A 22,941-nucleotide genomic window follows, 5' to 3' on the forward strand; every position below is an offset into this window, starting at 1 on the left:
AGATGCAACCCATACTAAAGGCTGTGATCTTTGATATTCATCAGTAAGTATTTTAAGTCCTCTTTGCTTGTAGCAAGCAAGATTGTAACATCTGCATATCACAAGTTGTTAATGAGTCTCCATCCAATCCTTATGCCACTTTTTGCATATAATCCAACTTCTTGGATTATTTGGCTAACATACAGACTAAATATGCATAGTGAAAGAATACGACCCTGGGGCACACCATTCCTGATTTTAGACCATTTTAGCAACAAGCCGTTGGTCTGTGTGCTCATGAGCACAAAGGAATACCCATTATTCACAATGTAATATATAGGTTGTCATGATATACAAAGTCAAGTTTTTTTTTATTTTTATTTTTTATCATCAATAAAGCACAAGTAAATATCTATTTGGTATTCTTTGCTTTCAGCCAAAATCCATTTTACATTAGCAATGATATTCCTATATTTGTATTCATCTCTGACTCCAATTTGAATTTCTGACAGTTCCCTATGAAAGATCTAGAAAGCTTTGTTCCATTCACATCATTATGGTAAACTCTACTTTGAGAAGGCAGCTCTTCCCTAGTCATATTCTGAGGGGCTCATCTTCTGGCAGTGTATTTGATAATGTTCTGTGGCTTGTCACAATGTTTTCATCTTCCAGTAATATATTCAACAATGTACAATGGCTAATCAAAAGTTTTTCCATGGCTAATTATTCAAAAGTTGTCTGCATCTCCTTTTCCCTAGTCTGTCTTATTCTGGAAGCTCCATTGGAAGCTGTACCCCCCAAGGGTGACCATGCTGGCATCTAAAATCCTGTTGTGTGGTAATTAAGTTTTTGTGTCAACTTGACTGGGTCACCATTCCCAGTGGTTTGGCAGCTGAGATGTAACTATTCCCAGGGTGAGATCCACTACAGTGGAATTTACTCTTTGAAGATTGGCTATGAAGAGTGTAGTTAACGCTGCAATGATTAACTATGAACTGTCAATCAATTGAAAGAATGTTTCCTCAGGTGTAGCTTGCTTTCAGTATAATAGACAGTCAGGTAAAGCTTGCTTGCTTTCTTTTGGGTCTGGATCTTGCCTCTGGCTTGACCTCCAATCTCCAGTTCTTTGGATATGAGCTAGTGGTCTACTCTATTACCTGTCTGTCTACATGCTTGTCTTCCTGCCAGACCTGGCTACCTGCCTGACTGTCACCCTGCCTGTCTGACTACTTGACCTGCCTGTCTGTCTGCTTGCCAGACCTGCCAGTCTGCTTGCCTGTCTGCCTGCCAGACCTGTCTGCTGACCTTGGTTTGTACGACCCAGACTTGGGACTCTCCCACCTTGACAACTTTGAGCCGTTTCCTTGATAAAAACTTCTCTTTATTTAAGTTTCACTGGTTTCGCTTCTCTGGAGAACCCCAAATATAGCAGGTGGCATTGTTACCAGCATCACAGCAATATGCAAGCCACCACAGTATGACAAACGGACAAATGAGTGGTTGTTACATGCTCTTATGCCAAAATATGAAGGTAAGTCAAAATATTTTTTAATATTAAAAAAATCCTTAAACCTTTATTAAACAAAAATGTCAAATGTTATGCTATTATTTCTTGACATACTCTCCATCTAGGAGTATACACAGAGTCTGGGTGTGATGCTCTAGGATAAGCACTGGACTGCTAGTAATAGCCACTCCTCAAAAACCCTATATAGAACTTCTGAGATAATTTTTTTTTTCTCTACCTGCATCACCTGAGCTGAAACAGGGCGTATCAGTACACAGCTGCTACTATTAAAGATAGAAAATAAGAGTGAGAAGTGTGACTTACAATGAGAGAGAGAGATGGACACAGGATAGCTTATGTGGTGCCTGTGTCAGCAATACTGAGAAGCGATTGTCAAGACATGACTCATTCAGGACCAAATCAAGGTAGTTCAAGGTGGGTGGGGGGAAACCGGCAGGTAACACAGGTCTGTTGAATTCAGGGGTTCAGATTTTGTGTGAGAAACACTTGAGATAAATCTAGTTTACGAGCTCTCATTCTAGAACAGGGAGCTTTTTATGCGCAAGGGTTCAGCTATAGTTAGAAAGAGAACAAGAAACATTCCATTGGATTCTGTTTTCCATAAAGGCAGGGCTGAAACAAGAGACATCTCCACAGCTGAGAAGCCGGGTTGTCACTGCAAGCTCATAAGGGCAGAAGGGGCTGGTTCAGATTCTGATCCTTTGCCATGATATCTTCCTTTTTGCCTTTCTTTAAAAGGTAAGTCAATAAAGGAAGCTAGAAACTTTTCTCAAATGCTGTGTGTACAGGCTAGATATTTTGTTTGAAAGTTGCTAGTCTCATGATTTCTGCTGACCCTACCCTGCTATTCTTTCAATCTTCCATAATACCAATACCATTTACCGTGTGTCCACACTGTGTCATTGGGTTCTACATATACTATTTCTAACCCTTAATAGCTATTACGGATTAATGAACTTCCTACCAAAAATGTGTCAACCTGACTAGGCCATGATTTTCAGTATTAGTGTTCTTCATTTTGTGATCAGATGTAATAATCCTATGTGTTGTAAATCCTAACTACTAGGATCAGCACTGGACTGTGAACCACAAAGTCAGTGGTTCAAACCCAGCAGCCATTCCTTGGAAAACCTATGCAGGGTTGCTATGAGTCGGAACTTACTTGACGACATGTAACAGCAACAGCAATTTGATTTGAGTGAGGTAGGATTAGTGAAAGTTATGTTAATGATGCAGAATGTAATCTACAGGGTTAGATTGTATCTTGAGTCAATTTCTCTCTTTGTTTTTATTGTGAATTGAGTGATAGTTTACATGGGGGAGCATCAGTTGTACATTCATTGTTTCATTGCAATGATTACAATCTCATCTGTGCATCATCATTCAAGCGTATTTGCTTTTATGTTTTTTTTTTTGTTGTTGTTTGTTTTTTTGCCAGGGAAATGTACACAAAAACACTCAGGAATATATAATCATTTAAACAAACAAAGGACACATTCTGCAAGCCTGCCTCCTAAACACCAGCACCTGGCTGCCAGCAAGCAGCATTTCTCTTTGCATGCATATAGAGTCATCAACTGCTCTTTCTCTCTCCATTTCCTCATCCCTGTCTCCATCTCTGGTGTCGTTGCTTGTCGTTTGTCTGGATAGGGCCCCACATTCCACTCATGCTCGTCTCCCTTGATGGGTCCTCTGTTCCTGGTCTCTGAGATGACTCTTAATAACAACAACAGCTGGTCTATACACATCTGAAGGCAGTATTTCCATCTCCATCATCATTGTTCATCAATATGGGAAAAGTAATCCCCAACTTTTTATGGAAAGGAAACAGACCCTGGATAATCAAAGGCCTTCTAAAGAATAACAAAGAATGAGATCTCAGTTTCCAATCTCAAAATAGACTAAATAGCCACGGTAGTCACAACAGTCTGGTATTGCTACAAAACACACATAACCAGTGGAGCAGAATTGAGAACCCAGATAAACCTTTGACAGAGGGTCAAGGCTTGTTAAATGGGGAATAGATTGTCTCTTTAACAAATGGTGCTTGCAGGGCTGTATGTCCATTTGCAGAAAAATGAAATAGGATCCATATCTCTAACCATATATAAAAATGAACTCAAGATGGATCAAAGACCTAAATGTAAGCCTCAAAACTATAAAAACCATCAAAGGAAAAATAGGGGAAGACTTAGAGTTCCTAATATATAGCATAAAATGCATAATCATACATAGCTAAAAATGTACAAGTAGCATATGATAAACTGATGACTGGAGCCTCCTAAAAATTAAACATTTATGCCCATTAAAAGACGTCACCAAAAAAATAAAAGCATGTACAGACTAGAAAAAACTTTTGTCAATGACATCTGGACAAGGGACTAATTTCTGAAATGTATGAAATACTTCAACACCACAACAACAAAAAGATAATTCAATTTAAAAATGGACAAAGAACATGCAGGGATGCTTCACCAATAAGTACCTTCAGGCAGCTAATAAATGCATGAAAAATGCTCACATTCTTTACTCACTAAAAGCAAACCAAACCAAATCCACTGCCACTGAGTCGATTCTGACTCCTAGTAACCCTAAAGGACAGTGTAGAACTAGTCCTTAGAGTTTTGAAACATGCAAATCTTTATGGGAGAAGTCAGTCTCATCTTTTGTTCAAACAGCATCTTGTGGGTTTGAACCACCAACTTTGCAGTTAACATCCCAATGCTTAGCTCATAATGCCACCGGGCTCTGGTGCAAATCAAAACAATAATGGGATATCAACTCACCTCAGCATTAATAACTAAGTAAAAAAGACATAACAAGCCCAAAATAATGAATGTGGGTAAGAGGTTGGAGAGAATGGAAGGTAACCTCATATACTGCTAGTGGGACTATAAAATTGTTCAACCACCACGAAAAATAGTATTGTGCTTTCTTAAAAAGTTTAAAATAGAAATACTATATGATCTAGCAACTCCATTACCAAGAGTTGGAATGGAATCGAAAGATAATATTTTACTTTTGAAGCCTCCTACTATGCACTGGTAGGGTAGTGGTTACGAATCGGGCTGCAAACCTTAAGGTCAGTGGTTCGAAACTACCAGCTGTTCTGCGGGAGAAAGATGAGGCTTTCTACTCCCGTAAGGATTTACACCCTCGGAAACCCTGTACAGGGTCGCTATGGGTCGGAACCTACTCGACGGCACTTAACAACAACAACTATGCACACCAATGTTGATCACAGCACTGTTCATAATGGCAAAGAGAAACAACATAAATGCACATCAAAGGAAGAATTGATAAACTTTAGAACAGGCACACAATGTAGTACTATCATATGGTCAAGAATAATGATTAATCTCCAAAACACCTCATAACATGGGTGAACATAGAGAACAAGAGTGAAATACATCAATCACAGAAGGACAAATATTGTATGGGATTACTACTATAAAACCACCACTTGTCTGTCTGTTTGTTGTACTATGGTGACTGTGTGTAGCTGTGAATCTGAGATCTATACCACCGGTGTTTGAAATACCAGCAGGGTCATTCATGGTGGACAGGTTTCAGTGGACTAAGAAGAAAGAGAGACATGCTACCTTTGAATGTTTACTCATTGAAAACCTTATAAATAGCAGTGGAACATTATTAGATGATAGAATGTAAGAAATGAAAACATTATGAAAAGCACCAGAACATTATCAAATAAAGTACCAGACATGAACCTCTTAGGTTAGAAGGCACTCAAAGTATGACTAGGGAAGCTGACTCCTATAAGTAGACCTTACATTACACCACAATGACGTGAATGGAGTAAAATTTTCGCGATCTTCATTAGCTAATGGGGTTTAACTCAAAATTAGGAGAAACGGTTGCAAGCATCCATCAGTAATCCAAATATGGAATGTATGAATCTAGGAAAAATGAATCTAGGTATGAATCTAGGAAAAATGAAAGCTGTCAAAAATGAAATGTAGCACAAAGAGATTGAAATACTAGACATTAACGAGCTGAAATGGACTGATACTGATCATTTTGAATTATTCAATCCTATGGTTTACTAGGCTGGCAATGACAAATTGAAGAGAACTGGCATCAAATTAATCATAAAAAGAGCATTTAAAGATCTTCCTTAAAATATGATTTGTTGAATGTAAAATTAATGATCAGCTCAGTAAACCTTCCCTCAATTAACAATAAAAAGCTTAAAAAACAAGCAAATAACAAAATAAACAAAAGCAAAGATCTTGAAGAACAATGCTGTCTGTGATAGGTTAATATCCATATGCCTATAAGGAAGACTAGTAAGTATCACTATTGCTGAAATTTACACAATAAGCAATAGTCAGTGATGATGAAATTTAAGAATTGCATCAAATTCTTCAGTTTGAAATTGATCATATGTGCAATCAAGGTGCATTGATAATCATTGGTGATTGGAATGTGAAAGTTGGAAACAAAGAGGAAAGATCAACAGTTGAAAAGTATGGCCTTAGTGATATAAATGATGCTGGAGATCACATGATAGAACTGTTCAGACCAATGACTTATTCATAGATAATACCATTTTTAAACAACATCAAAAGCAACTAAACACATGGACCTTACCAAATAGAATACACAGGAATCAAATTGACTATATATTTGTGGAAGATGATAGAAAAGCTTGATATCATCAGTCAAAACAAGAGGCAGACCATCAAGTGCTAATATGCAAGTTAAGGCTGAAGCAGAAGAAATGTAAAGAAAGTCCATGAAAGTCAAAATATGACTTTAACTATATCCCACCTGAATTTAAAGACCATCTCAAGAATAGATTTGATGCATTAGATATTAATGGTTGAAAGTGTGATGAGCTATTGGGTGATACCAAGAATATTATACATGAAGAAAGCAAAAGGTCATTAAAAAGACAGTAAAGAAAGAAAAAAACACAAAATAGATGTCAGAAAAGGCTCTGAAACTTGCTCTTGAACATTTTGTTCTGTTGTACATAGGGTCACTTTGAGTTAGAACTGACTTGAAGGCATCTAAGAACAGCAACATCAGTTAAATTACTTTTCTTTAAAAATTCAAGCTATGCCTGTTTAATATTGACTTGACTCCTCTTTTTTAAAAAGCAGAAGAATTATCTGAACACAAACTAAGAAATACTTGATAATGTTAGTTAGAACTAACAAATCCTTATGATCTTACCAATAATAGCTTATATAATTGAGCATTTACTATATTCTGTGGGGCAGGGTTAGATATTTTAATACATGTCTCTTTTAAACATCAAAATTCTATGAAAGTAAGTATAATTATACTTATTTAAACGACAAAACAAAGGTTCAGAGAGGTTAATAGTCATAGAAAGTCTTATAACTTGGCCTAGGACTCTGGTCTATTTCATCCCCAAGCATGTATATGCTCTCTAATGAATTTCTGGAAAGATACTGATCTAGATGGAATTTTAAAAACAAAACTATGCTACTTGGTATATATCAAAGCGGTTACTAAATGCTTCTAACTTCCATTATTTGGAAAATAAATCTATTTCAGAAATAAAATAAATACCTTTCACTTAGCCTTGGGATAGTTGCTTATCATTTTGAGAAACTGACATCCTTCTTCCATCTCTCATATTTAGGGAGTCTGCATCATATATACCGTTCTTTCAAGTTCATATCCTTAGTAATAAGATCAGGTTAGATAATGCTATGCCCATTTCACTAATGTCTTCCTAATCTTTACCCTAGTTTTTCTACCTTGATTTTGTGTTTCTTATGCTCTAATCTTTTGTTTTGTTTTGTTTTTTTAATAAATCAACCAGCAGATACTGAGAACCCACTGTGTGAAAGATTATGGAAGTGAAACTAAGGAGGTATGATTTTTGAGAGAGATCTACAGGATTGAGTGTAGTAAGGAAAAAAGTAAAACATAAATAAGGGTAGAATGCTAGGAAGGAAAATGTAGAGAACAATTCAACGTTGCTGTCTGGCATAGAGCAGACCCCAAATAAATGTTTGTTGAATGAATGAGTGAATACATAGATGGTCAAGTGGATGACTGACTGGCTGATTAGATGGATGAATGAATAGATGACAAGGTGATTGAAACTCATAGAGACCCTATGTAAAGCTTTTGAGAAGTGCCTAGTAGGTTTGAACCACCAACCTTTCAGTTCAAGTCAACCTTGCAGTCCAGTGCATTATCCTAAATCACCACATTTGGTCTTCCACTTGGAAGGTAATAATTCTATCATTTAACCAACCACGACAGCTTCCTTCCAGTCATTTCAAAAGGACTAAAAATGGCAGATCCTCATTCATGCTCCTTTCTGCTGTTTAGGTTTGCAAACATCAGAAGACAATTCTGAACTAAATGGTGGAATAAACACAAGACTCTCGTATGTTGCTGTCTAGCAGGAAGGTTACAGAGATAACCAAATAAAATTTCTTTTCGCTTTGAAATAGAAAACTTGCATGTTTAACTAAATCCTAACACCATGTGTGCATACACTCTAATATTAAAAACATTTTGATAGAAGAAAATTGTTTACTGATGACTTAAACAAACAGCAATTTATTCTCTCAGTTTAGAAGTCTGAATTCAAGGTGTCAGCTACAGGGGAAAATTTTCTGTCTGTGTTAGTTCTGGGGAAAAGGTGCTGGTCATAAATTTTCCTCTGCATCTAGGAGTTTCTCAGCATAGGGACCCCAGGTCCAGAGAAGACACTCTACTCCCAACATAAGGACCTCACATCTAGAGGACACGTTTCTTTCAAATGTGGTAGGAGGTCATCTCTCTCTGCTTGCTTCTTTTTCCTTTTATCACCTGTAAAATAAAAAAGTAGAATTTATCTTGTAAGAATCTATCTTGATTTATTTGTAAAATAAATCACAGAATGGGGTAAAGTTAGATAAACAGCTTAGCAAAGAACAAGCTTATGGCTTTGTAGCCAAAACTCAGAACAGTGCCAAGCAGTGTCTTGTTTCTGCAGCACCAGAATTTTGCATTTCCATCACTAACAGAAGATTACTCCCCAAGGGGATCTGCCAATCTCCCAGGCCCAGAGCAGTATGCAGACATTTTCTTGTTTGGAAAAGTTTATTGCTAGTTTTAGAATGAATATTGCCTATAGCCATTCTATGAAGATGTTTGAAATATGATTCTTTTATATGTCATTCTCCTACTTAGAACAACCACTGCTAATTTGAATATAGTCAAATACTATATAGTGTAATAGAAAGAGATAAGAACTTGGAGAAGTTAATGAACTTCGGTTTCTTGTCAGTAACGTAAATAGGATGATAAGTTGCTTTAAGAATTACATCAGACAAACTTTCCAGAAAAATCTAGTTTTCTACATAATTTACTATACATAACCTCTTCCATGAAATTCTGTGATATTGTAAGTTTCTACTTAAGGAGAGTTCGTGGCACAATACTGTTGACTGAAAGCTTGAGGTAGTTTAAACCCTTTCAATGACTCCGTAGGAGAAATGCCTGGTGGTCTTTTTGTAAAGAATGGTGGTAGTGGGGTTATGTGCCATCAAGTCAGTTCCATCTCATAGTACTGTGTAGAGTATTTCCAAGGCTGTAAATCTTTACAGGAATAGAAAGTTTCATCTTTCTCCCCTAGCAGAGCAGCTGATGTATTTAAACTACTGACCTGGTAGTTATTAGACCAACACATAATCCACTATACTATCAAGCCTCCCCTATATAGATTACAGCCTAGGTAACCCTCTGGGAGCAAGTCTCCTCTTCACATGGGTTATTAAATACACTTGGTGTCACCTAATAAAACAAATAAGATTCTACTTATATTAAATATTGTATCTTGAAGACTGGGCTCATGAAACTGAGTTATCAGCTTTTTCATTATATAGATGGAAAGAGCAAGTCATTTACCAGAACATTTTCTTTCTTTTGAGAAGAATTTAAATGACTACTTTTAGATATGTCAGTATAAGGACAGTAAGTCCCCATGGTGACAGGTCAAAGGCTGGAGGAGGCCCCAAGTGTTAGGGCCATGACCAAAGGGATAAGGAAAGGCCCTGACCATTCTCTTCATGATTCAGTTAGTAGAATGTGTCTAATATATTCAGAAGGCCTTTAGTGAAGATCTCTGGTAGAACAAAATAAACAAAAAGATAGTCTATAAGGGCAGCCCCATCTAACTGCTAAGACTTTGAAAGCTAAGAATTGAAGCAGTTATTAATGAAAATCCAAGAATAAAGCCATCAGTATGGGTTATACCTCAATATAAAGAAAAGAAATGATCACAAATAGACCAATAAGCATCATGATAATCTGAGAAAAGATTGAAGTTGTCAAGAATTTCATTTTACTTGAATCTACACCATTCGCTCCTTGGAAACCCTATACAGGGTCACTATGGGTTGGAACTGACTTGACGGCACTTAACAACAACAACAACAACAAAAATATCAATAGAAGCAGTAATCAAGAAATCACACTATGTATTGCATTGGGCAAATCAGCTGCAATAGACCACCTTAAAGTGTTACAAAGCAAATATGCCACTTTGAAGACTAAACCTGACCCAAACTATGGTATTTTTAGTAGGCTCCAATGCATGTGAAAGCTGGATGATGCATAAGGAAGACACAGAACTGGTGGTGGTGATGGTGGTGGTGTGATATGGAGTCGATTCTGACTCATAGCGACCCTGTATAGGGTTTCTAAGGATATACATCTTTTTGGAAGCATAAAGCCTCATCTTTCTCCCACAGAACAGCTAATAGTTTCAAACTGCTGGCCTTGAGGTTAGCAACCCGACTCATAACTACTATGATACCAGAGCTCCATTCTATGGACTGCCAGAAGAATGAAGAAAGCTATCTTGCAAGAAGTACAAGAATGTTGTTCCATATAAAAAAGGATGGTGAGACTTTGCCTCACTTGCTTTGGACACATCACCAGGAGGGACCAATTGCTAGAGAAGGACTTCATTCTCAATAAAGCAGAGAGTCAGTGAAAAAGAGGGAGACCCTCAGTGAGGACTGAAAACAATTGAGCAATTGTGACAATGATGCACTAGGCAGTGTTTCATTATGTTGTACGCGGGGTCACTATGAGTTAGAATTGACTCAACTGTACCTAACAACAAAGATAGGAACTTTCTTATAAGGAGAACTGTAAAGGTGGAATTGAAGGATTCTCTGGGCAAGTTGTTGAATAATGCAAAAAGCATATGAAGAAGATGGAAGGAATACACAGAGTCACTGTACCAAAATAAAATGGTTGACCTTCAACCATTTCAAGAGGCAGTAGATGATCAAGAGCCAATGATACTAAAGGAAGAAGTCCAAGGTGAATTGAAGGAAATGGCAAAGAACAAGGCATCAGGAACTGATGGAATAAAAATTGAAATCTTTCAAGAAAATGAGGTGGCACTGGAGACACTCACTTATGTATGCCAAAAAGTTTGGAAGACAACTATCTGGCCGACTGATTGGAAGAGATCTGTATTTGTGCCCATTCCAAAGAGAGGTGACCCAATGGAATATGGAAATCATCAGACTATATCTTTGATATCTCATGTGAGTAAAGTTTTGCTAAAGGTAATACAGAAATGACTGCAAGCATACATTGACAGAGAACTTCCGGAGGTTCAAGCTGGATTCAGAAGAGGCCTTGGAACGAGGGATATTATTGCTGATGTCCAATGAATCTTGGCTGAAAGTAGAGGATACCAGAAAGATGTTTACTTGTGCTTTATTGAATACACAAAAGCTTTCGATTGTGTGGATCATGACAAGCTATGGACAACATTGTCAAGTATGAGTATTCTGGCACACTTAATTATGCTCATTAGGAACTTGTACATAGACAAAGAGGCAGTTGTTCAAACAGAACAACTGTTTTAAAATTAAGTGTTTTAAAATTAAGAAAGTTGTGTGACAGGGTTGTATTCTTTCACCATACGTATTCAGTCTGTATGCTGAGCAAATAATCTGAGAAGCTGGGTTCTATGAAGAAAAACGTGTCATCAGGATTGGAGGAAGAATCATTAACAACCTGCAATATGCAAATGATACAACCTTGCTTGCTGAAAGTGAAGACTTAAAACATTTACTGATGAAGATCAAAGACCACAGCCTTCGGTATGGATTACATCTCTATGTAAAGAAAACAAAAATCCTCACTGCTGGACCAACAAACAACATTCTTACCAACAGAGAAAAGATTGAAGTTGTCAAGGACTTCATTCTTCCTGGATCAACTATCAACACTCATGGAAGCAGCAGTCAAGAAATCAGACAACATATTGCATTAGACAAATGTGCTGCACAAGACCTTTTTAAAGTGTTGAAGAGCAAAGATGTCAGCTTGAGGACTAAGGTGTCCATGACCCAAGCCATGGTATTTTCAATAACCTCATATGCATGCGAAAGCTGGACAGTAAATAAGGAAGACCATAGAATAATTGATGCATTTGATTATGGTGTTGGAGAATATTGGAAGTGCCACGGGCGGTCTAAGGAACAAACAGATTTGTGTTAGAAGTGCAGCCAGAGTGCTCCTTGGAGGCCAGGATGGCCAAACTTTGTTTCTCATACTTTGCACATACTGTCAGGAGGGACCAGTCAATGGAGAAGGATCTTGTGTTTGGTAAGGTGGAGGGTCAGAGAAAAAGAGGAAGAACCCCAGTGAGATGGATTGGCAAAGTGTCAGCATCAATGGATTCAAATGTGGCAACAATTGTGAGGATGACCAAGGACCAGGCAGTGTTTCATTCTGTTGTGCATAGGGTCGCTATGACTTAGTACCGACTCAATGGCACCTAACAACAACAACAAAGGTGGAATGGGCTGATAGGTAATGTAGTGTGTTCTTCCTTATCTATGGTGTTCAGGACCACAAGGATGTTATAAAATAGCTGAATATTTAGTGTAAGAGGATCTATTGAACTGTAATGTAAGAGATAATTAAAGAAACATTCCACTATTTAGCTGGCCTCGAGACTTCTTCCAGATTGGATGAGATGATTTTCAATTAGTCTAATAATGAGAGATAACAGTTTTTAAAAGAATAAACTTCTGAAACAGGTAGCAACCATAATATTTACTGAGGATTTTATATGAGCCAGATATGTTATTATGCCATTTACATTAAATATATCATTTAAATTTGGAAGCAGCCTTATAAACTAGGTACTGTGATTCTTCTCAATTTATAGATAAGACTGAAGCAAAGAGAAATTAAGTGACTTTCCTTAGTCGCTCAGATTAAGTGGTGGACATGAATCCAGGGATTCTGATACTTGAACTTGTCCTCATAACCACTTTAGTAATGATCCAGGAGTGAAAATTTCTCACCACTTCCACTCCTACCACCCTCGTCCAAGTCACCATCCTCTTTTGTCTGGATTATTGTAGTAGCTTGCTAATGGATTTTTCTGTCTCTATTCTTGATCACTTTTCTCACTTCTCAGTCCAGAGGGATATTGATAAAATTTAAATCAGATTGTGCCATTTTTCAATTTGACAACCATTTAAATCACTTCCTGTATCTTGGAGTAAAAGTCAAGGTTCTAGTAGTTCTTATTACCCAATCAGCTCCCTGTTGCACTCTGACCTTAGCTCCAATTCCTTTTTCTCTTGCTGTACTCTTCTCTGGTCACACAGGGTTTTGGACTGCCTCTCCATTAGTCTAGAAATGTGTCCCACTCAGAGACTTTGTACTTTCTGTTTTATTGTCTTGGAATGTTCTTCCCCAGGTAGCATCATTCTTGTCTTCCTCATCTGTTAATGACTCTGTTCCCATACACTTTTCCAGTGCAGTCTTCCTTGACCGTCCTTTCGTTTATAGTTCAGCTCCTATCCCACTAGTTCTCCTGTGTCTCTTGTTTATATTTCTCCTATGTTTCAGTTTGATTTACTGTGCCTTCCACAACTAGAATGTTACATACATGAGGGCAGCATTTTTGTTATTTCAGTTTACTAAAAGTGTCACTACAAGAGAGCAGGAGTGGGTGGAGGAGAATATTTATTGCCAGGCTTGTGAGTCCCATCATATGCAAGAGCTTCATGTTTATGTTTCTTGAAGGATTTCTCTTTGTGACTTCATACATCTACCTTCCTATGTGTACCTGTGGACAGCTTCAGATCTGTTTTGGGTTCAGCATTACTGAATTGCTCTTCATTATTTCCCTACTCACACTTTTGTAATGAATCCCTTCTCAAAATATCCTCATTTGGTTGTGCCATCTGTTTCCTGCTGACTCTGACTGACATAGTGCTCAGTAAGTGTTTCTGAATGAATGACTCAGTTTTCATTAGATTAAAAACAGATTTTTAGGGGTCAAAGGAGATTTGCACATGTTTACATTAAATTTCACTCTTCATACCATACCCAATGAATTAGAGTATAGTAATTCTAACGCAGTAGGATTCATTGAGTGTTCACATTTTTTCAGAATTTAGAATGTTTCAGGATATATTTAGTGATTTTACACATGACATTCTAAGCTACTTGGCAAGGAAAAACTAGCTTTCCAATATTTTTTTCTTCTAAACAAAGCAGCACAAATCTGGGTGTCTGCAGTAATTAATTTAAAACAAAGCAAGGAAATACCACATTTTCAATAAATTTGACACTCCATAATTACTTGACAATACTTGTTCAGCAGATAAAAGACTATTTGATTTAATTTAAATCAACGTTTTTACATTATTGTTTAACATGTTATGAAATAATTCATTTCAATTTAGACAAGAAAAAGGTGAGAATGAGAAATGAAAATTAAGTCTCTGTCAAGAGATCTTAGGAGTCTGAGGTGTGCTTGTTGATTAATACTAATGACTGGCTTGTAGACTTGGTTTGCAAATGTGGAATACAAATACTGGCTTGTCTTCTGCTATTGAACTCTTGTTTGGATAATGATGACATCAAGATGATGCTTGGATTAATTGCTGAAAGAGACTGTCTAGTTGCCATCTCTAGTTCTTTGCCTCCCAGAAAATTGACTTGTATTACACAGTTTAGAGATGGGCTGTTTGTTCGTAATTTCAAGCTCTGTGAAATGATTTGAGAGTTAGGACAAAGTTTTACTTTTCCTTTGGAAATTTGTACAATGGGACCAAACTGTTGGTCAGTTGTATGTTTATCATTTTAGCTATGTTACAACTGTGCAGAGTTTTATTTCTTTTCTTTTCTGGCTAACCCTGTAGATAATTCTGGTTATTGCTGCTCACACACTTCACTAGCTTAAAGGTAGTCAAAGACTTATTTGATCACTTCAACATGTATTGGGTTGAAATCCCAGAGTTTTTTCTCTCGAGCAACTATAATTTCAAGATGGGTTAGAACTTAATCTTGCTCAAGGAATATATTTCTAAATGGAATTTAAATTAATATTACTGAAGTTTGGACATTCCACTAATAAAGCTCTCAAACTGTTGTTGCAAAACAACCAACAATATCTCAGTGGACAGTAAGCATTATTTTGCCTATGCACATTTGGGTGAGCTGAGAGTAATCAAGACAGATTGGCAGCTTTGTTGATCATGACAGGATTCTCTTATGTGTCTGTCGGTCAGCAATGGGTCAGTAGATCTAGGCTGACTGAATGAAGCATCTTGGCTAGGTTTTTCATCCTCTTTGAAGACCAATGGGAAAGTTCAGGGATGGTTTTCCCAGAGAGATGGTAGAAACTAAAGAATGCAACAGAAACACACAAGGACTTTAAAAAATAAAACAAAAACTTCTTATTGTGGATTAAATGAAGACTAAGGAAAAGGTCATCAGTTTTACATTCAATAGATCATATACTTTGTTTTATCTCAATGATTGCAGTTTCCTCCCTTTAACAACAGTTTTCTCACTTCCTCCCTGTGATTCTTATTTCCATTCCACCCTCCTTTCCATCCCTTCTCAACTTTGTCCTTGGGGAAATGTTGCCCTTTTATCTTGAATGATTGATCATTCCATGGTGAGCATACCTTATTCTCCTATCTACTGCTTGACTAAAAATTCAGCCATGAAGGTCAATTCTTTGCCAGACTTGAAAGGTGGCCAAAGCCATAGACTCAGGTTCTACCAGTTTCTTTCTGACAAGTTAGCCTGCCCTTTAAAAATAATTTTGAGTTTTGCTCCACATTTTCTCCCAGTTTATCTGGGACCTTCTAATGTGATCCTTTTCAGAACAGTTGATAGTGGTAGCCAGACACCATCTAGTTCTAGTCTCAGAGTCTTGGTGACTGATGTTCATACGTTCCTTTGGTCCATTGATTCCAAGAATCTTGAAATTTTATCACTCTTCTTTCTTCCGCACAGGAAGCAATCAGTAGTTGCATCTTAGATGGCCACTTATGAACTTTAAGAACCCAGTCTCTCGTCGCCAAGATAGGATATAGAACATTGTCTTTGAGGACTGTGTAATGCCAATTGACCATGGTGTCTCCTGAGACTAGAGTTCTGAGTCCCCAGGTCCAGCAACTCATTGCCTTAAGATGTCTGATAATATCTAAGAAGTTTCCATAACTTTGTCCCCTGTATGCACCCCACATTCATAGGTGTGCTTGCAGCAAATATAAATACTTATGTACAAATATCCTCTTTCAAATTTTTACATATTTGTGGGAATACTCCCAATTTCCCTCGCATACCCTTTCAGCCTGTGTATCTGCCCACAGAGCAGTATGGTTCCAGGGTAACACATAGGGACTTTTAAGGCCTCGAATATAACTGGCACACTTTCATATCTACTTCATTCTTCCATTTGTGAAAGCAAGTAATATGGTTAAATTCAAAACCAATGCATGAATGGAAATATTCTGTGCCATTTAGTATGAAGAACTGCCAAGTCATACAGGAAACAGTATAGCTATGGGGGGGGGGGTGTGTGTGGCACAAAGAACTGTGTTTAATGATGCATTTGATCATAAATACTATTCTGATCCAAGATCATTCAGTGTAATCCATTGTCTGCTTTCTATTTCAACCCAATAGGAATATTTCTTTGGAAAATATTTACCAGGGCTTATGTTCTTCATGTGATGTTTCTTTAGAACTTTATTTTCCTGCTATGTTCCCAAACTCTACATATGTTACCAGGAGCAAGTCATGTGGAAATGCTTTAATTCTAGGACATTTTTCTCCTCTTTAAAACATGTTAATCAAACTACTTGCTATTTTTAAAATCTCATTTAAGTAAATATAATTGTTGTTGTTACATGCTGTGCAGTCGCTTCTGACTCATAGCGACCCTGTACAAGGTTTCCGAGGCTGTAAATCTTTACAGGAGCAGAAAGCCTCTTCTTTCTCCTGAGGAACAGCTGGTAGCTTCAAACTGTTGACCTTGCGGTTCACAGCCCAATTCGTAACCACTGTGCTACCAGAGCTAAGACCTTATAATTTCAGAAGTATTAAAGTACAGTAATTACAAGCATGTTGAAGACAATATGCAAATTTTGCAGTTCAGAAACCGTAAGCCTGCATCTTCATGAATCTTCACTAATTACATTATAAAAATAAAAACAACTAAAATTCATTTAAAAACCATTTTACTTTTTTTTTTTGTGGTTTGAGTGAAAGTTTACAAAATAAACTGTTTTCACATTGAACAATTGATATATATTTTGTTTCTTGACTTTGATTTCAGTCCCCACAGTGGAACAGCACTCTTCCAACTTCTTTCCTAAGTTTACCATTTCCATTCATCCTTCTTTCCTACCCATTCCTGCCTTCTGAGCATCATCCCCGAGCAAATACTACCCTTTTCCTCTCATATGGTTAATTAGTGCGAGTCCCAGGTACCTTTTTGGTGTTACTGTTCACCTTTGAACAATAGGCATTTGTATTTTAAAGTGGGGCATGGGGTTGAACACAATTATAGGCCTCAAGGTTGACCAGGACCATAGTCCAAGGGGTTCCACTAGTCTCAGATCAGTAAGTCTGGCCTTACAAGCAAAATTCTTTTAAAGCAGCAGTCCAGAGTTAAAATTAAACACATGAAAGGCATTTTGTTAACTGATAGTTCTATGAACTGTGAAGATAATTGAAGAGTAAATTTCTTAAAGAACTAAAGATTACATATGTCCATGTAGGTTTATATTTGATTAAGGTCATTGATTTAAATGTTTTGATTATTTGTTTTATGGTATAATAATTTTTGGCAAGTATATATGAGAATAAAAATGTATTGCTACAAAATCATAGAAACCTTCTTAAAACATAAATATCAAAATGTGCAGCTATTGTTCCTTGACCTTTCCTACATTTCGTTCTATATACTTCTGAAGGTGGTGTTTGCATCTCTCTAATCCATTCTTGAAGATGTCTGCAGTCTTTGATTTGCACTTCAGCAAAACAGCAATTTTGGCATCCATGAAGGACTACTCTTGTGGTCTTCCTTTTAAATGTTCTTTGAGTTTGGGGAACATAAAGAAGTCTGAAGGGACAAGAATAAGGATGTTGGGTGTATGGCATAAAGTTTCCCAGCTAAATTCACATAGTACAGTCCTTGCTACCTTCAAAACTGAAAAGATACATTGTTGTAATATAAAATAATTCCTCAGCAGAAATTTCCTGGCCTTTTTCTCACCAATGCAATATTCAGTTTTCTTAAAAGTTCTTGATAATGAAGCTGCGTGCTTGTCCTGTATCCTTCAAAAAATCTATCACAAAATAACAGTCAACCATAATTTTCTCTGTTGACCTCTCTACCATGAATTCAACTGGTTCAGCGGATCCTCTCAGAAGCCATTGTTTCGACTGAATCTTTTTTTTAAAGTGTTCTAAGTGAGGCTAACACAAGTGTATTACTGAGAGAACTTGTGTGTATCCATCCACCTATTACAGAGACATGCTTCAACAAATTGTGTTTGGAATAAACTTGTGCATGTATGAACTAGCAATACTTTTTGGTAAAACCCTGATCTCATATGTCTTGCAGAGGTTTGGCACTACAAAGATCCACTCTGGACAATGAAATAGTTTAGTAATTTGGACAAGAACTTAAATATAGAGACTGTAAAGGTCAGCAAGAGGTAGTTTATGATGGATTTTGATTTGGAGTAGGCAGCCCAGCCAAGGTTGGAGTCACCCTAGATGAATTGAATGTCTTTCTGGAAAACTAAAGGAGTTGGTGCACTTAGGATTCGTTTGTACGAATGATAAGAACTGTCTTTGGAAAGAATTCACCCCAATATGCATATCCCAAAAAGAGATGCATATTTTGGTACAATAACAATGTTCCAAACTTTGGCAGGGAGAAGGTAATTTTAAAAATGTCACAAGTAGATCATCCTCTGGTACTGTCTATATAGTTGGCTTGAGGTTTGGAGGAGGAGTTTTTTAATGAGCCTGAAAGAAAAAGTTTATCTAAAATGTTTGATATTGAAACAGGGCAGTGTTTTGTTTTGTTGTGTATAGAGTTGCTATGAGTTGATGCCAACTCAGTGGCACCTAACAAAAACAACAGCATTGTACACACAGACCTTAGGAAAGTTCCTGGGTTGTGCAAATGGTTTAACTGCTTGGTTGCTAACCTAAAGGTTGCAAGTTAAATCCACCCAGAAGCACCTGAAAAGAAAGTGTTTGTGATCTTTGGCTGAAAAATTAACAGAATTGGAAATCCTATGGAACACAGTTTTACTTGGACATACATGAGGTCGCCAAAAATAAGGATGCTGTGCATGGGAACTGATTACCACCTTAGGGAATGCATAGAAACATTTCTGATTTCTCCACTCCTGCTAAGGGGGGACTCCTGGTTTGGTGTTGTAGGATCAGCGCTGGACTTTAAACCACAAGGTCAACAGTTCAAACCCACTAGTTGCTCCTCAGATACCCTATGCAGTGTTGCAACCGACTCAACGACGCTTAACAACAACAACACTGCTATGGGGAATGGAGTAGCTAATCTGACTGGGCAGTATTTAATTACTAGCAGGCAGGGTGCTCTCATTTGAAATGCCTTCTTCATTTTCATACTTTCTGGCATCTTTGGTCCCTATGTACTTAGCCTGGGAATGGCCCAAAGTCCACCTTGTGAAGAAGATCCCATGAGCTAGATCAGACACAAAAGATGGGTCCAGATTTAGAATTAACAAGAGTAATGACCTCGATTAGGTCAACCTTACATTTATTTTGTTTTTCTATGTCTTCAGTTATCAAGAGAAGAACCTCCAGGTGAGAAGAGTGCACGGTGTGAGGGCCATGTGTATGTAAATCAGATCACTGAAAATGAATTTCTTGATGTGCTATGTAGACCTATATTTGCAGTTTATTTCTTACCATCTCTTTGGAGCAAGACACTGCCATAATCTTGGTCATAATTAGCTTAATTTCATCATTTTCCAAGCTCTGTTTGTCAGGATGTTCCTGGGTATTAAGGCAGGCCTGTTTGTTTACATAAGATGTAGACAGGTTTGCTGACACTATAACATGACAGTGTGCATACCTACGCTCTAAAATCTCGGCTTAGAATGAAAGGAAGGAGACTTAGTTTTGTCTGCTTAGCTATCCTCTCCAACATAACCACAGGCCTAGCATTTTGGAGATTCTCATATAAATAAACTGGTATTTTATTTATTTGTCTTGTGTGTGTTACAGAGTTCTGAACCACTAGCAAGGCACATTTAGCAGACACTTAGGAGCTCTAATGTAGCAATGGCTAAAACACCTTACTGTTTACTGAAAGATTGGTAGTTCGAACCCATCAGCTACTCCATAGGGAAAGATATGGCAGTCTGCGTCCATAAAGATTTACGATCTCAAAAACCTTAGGGAGTCAGTTCTACTTTGTCTAGGAGGATCACAGTGACTTAGAATTGACTTGATGGCAGTGGTTTCTTTTTGTTTTAACCACAAGGGTGAGGCTGGGTGTTGTATTCACTGCAAAAGAGAACATAGGATGCCATTGCTCTATTGAGTGCACTGGGCAATCAGCAGGGAAAAGCGCCAACCATAGTGGAGTTTTGGCAGCTTCAGCAAAGCTCAACATGAGCACAGCATGACTTCACCAGACACTGACAAAAGATGTCATCAAAGGCAGCATCAGTGAAATTGCACATTCATTAGACTTCACAGGGCTGTTGGGTAATTGCTGACATTGCTACATGGGACCAGTGCTGAAGGCAGAGAGAGAGAGGAAGAAGTGGTAGCTTACAGAGCCTGTTCACGAATCCCGGTGGAATCTTTCCAGGGGGCAAGCAGAAACAGTTGGAAGAACTTCAAAGGGGGAATTGGGAGTATTCAATAATTTGTTTTTGTTGTTAAGTGCTATGGAATTGGTTTGGACTCATAGTGACCGTGTGTAGGGTTTCTGAGGAGCAGCTGTTGGGTTTGAACGACAATCTTGGGGTTAGCAGTCCAGCTTGGTGAGGGAAAATTGAAAACTACTGTGTTTCTATAAATTAACTCCCTGTCATTCCAAAATTAGTATGGCCTGGGGAATCACAGGTGCTGAAATTTTAAACAGGTGTTTGGCATACCTTTTCTTAATTCTAGTAATACCTAACTTGATAGGTAACTTGGGTACTTAAACTTTTTTGATTGGTTTGATAATCTTAAATCTTTTCTTTTTCCTGTTAACTGTGAATGAAGAAACTTGACATCTATATTTCAAATTCTGACAGTTTCTGCATTGCTGATTCCTGAATCTACCACTTAAATTTGTATTGACTATTATGCCTCCATCCTGGGTCTGTTTAACAGGACAAAATGATGGGCAATGAATATGTATACAGAGTAAAGTGATGGAGGAATGAATAAAGGAAAGGTTTAGAAATAACAGAACCTTTTCAATCTTTACTCCACATTAGATTATAGAATTTATAAAGGTTGAATATTTTTTTTATTAACATTCTATTTGTAATTCTTAGCATAGTGCATTGTTGTCAGTTGTCAAACCAATTTCAACTCATGGTGTAACCCTATGTATAACAGAGTAGAACCACTCCATTGGGTTCCTAAAATATAATCTTCTTCCTTCCTTCCATCTTTTTTCTCTCTCTCTCTTTTTCTAACCTTCCATAGGTTACTTCGGTAGTACATGGTGAAGCCTGGAATCAATTCTTGCAGTGCCTCTTTCCAAGGCTTATGTTCTTTCCTCAACCTATTTCTTCCTCAGTTTGGATAAAGCAGGAGTGACAGAAGGCAAGAGACTGAAAGTAGCTGGGGGCAGGAGGGTCATGAGCTCAATGTGATGGTCCAATGACATTTCTGGGTGGGATAAGTAGTCTATTAGATTGGCAGGTTGTAGATAGTGCATATTATTGTGGTGGTTATGGCAGGAAACAAACATCTTGAGTTCATTAAGGCTGCAAAGATTAGTTTTCCACAAAAAAGACCAGCTCCTCAGATGCAGATACTTCTCTCTGGTCTGTAATCTTAGTGAAAGCAGACTGCCAAACTTTTCTAATGTGATACTACTGAATGGCCTCAAATTGCCAGCCTTCACATTAGAAGTTGAATGACACCATTTGTGTCACATAAGAACATTAACACACTACGTATATGATAAAAAGTACTATTTTTTAATGAGAGCACGTTGTGTTTGTGCATTACTATCTACACAACATTTAAGAGGAACAGGTCACAAGAAGTTATGTTTGGGAGAATATAGAGACAATGTTAAGTAGAATGAGGAAAAAAGAAGAGAAAAAACTTGAAGACAAAGGGTTTGAAGAGGGAGAGTGACATGAATCTGTCACTTTAGACCTTAGATTCACATCAATTTTTTTAGTTGCTTTTCTTGGTCTTTTCTCTTTGCACATCATTGTCTCTTCAAAAAGAAAAAAAGGAAGAGTGCTCACATTTTCTGGGAAAATTTATTACAAAAAGCAACAGTATGATTCAGAGCACTTAATGGTTTGAGCCCACCAGCCACTTTGTGGGTAAAAGATGAGGCTTTCTTCTCCTGTAAAGATTTTGTTGTTGATAAATGTCATTGAGTCAATTCAGACTTGTAGAACCTCAGAAATCCTATACAGGACTATTATGGGTTGGAACTGACTTGACAGCACTTAAAAAGTGCAAATCCAGAGTAGAAGACAGAACAAATTCTTGGCTGCAAATAAACAATTTGTTCAAAAAAATCAGATGCAAATATTATTGTATGGTATAAAATTTAGGAGACCTATCACAAAGAAATTCTGGCCTTCTATGCAAACTCACATCTCTTAATCATGATGATCAAGGGGCCTGCCTCCTTTAATGAGGCCAGGGGATGGGTTGGAAAGGAGCTGCTTAATTAATACATACCTGTCCCGCAAGATTATTTGTTTCCACATAGTCACCTCAGAATTGTACAGAACTACCTACATACACCATGAGGGTCATTATAAGAATTCTAAAAATCATTAAAAAAATCTTTTTCAGAATAGAGAGCAGTAGAAGTCCTCCAAAGGGAAGTCTGAAGAATATAGATTGTTGTTGTTATTGTTGTCAAGTGCCACTGAGTCAATTCC

At 37.4% G+C, this 22,941-nt stretch overlaps 1 pseudogene; it reads right to left on the bottom strand.

Moving 5' to 3' along the window:
- Positions 1-22,941, bottom strand: part of LOC102836282 — a 113,682-nt pseudogene that overhangs the window by 32,380 nt on the left and 58,361 nt on the right.

This window comes from Chrysochloris asiatica, unplaced genomic scaffold, assembly GCF_000296735.1.
Source record: "Chrysochloris asiatica unplaced genomic scaffold, ChrAsi1.0 scaffold00030, whole genome shotgun sequence".
Lineage (NCBI taxonomy): Eukaryota > Metazoa > Chordata > Mammalia > Afrosoricida > Chrysochloridae > Chrysochloris > Chrysochloris asiatica.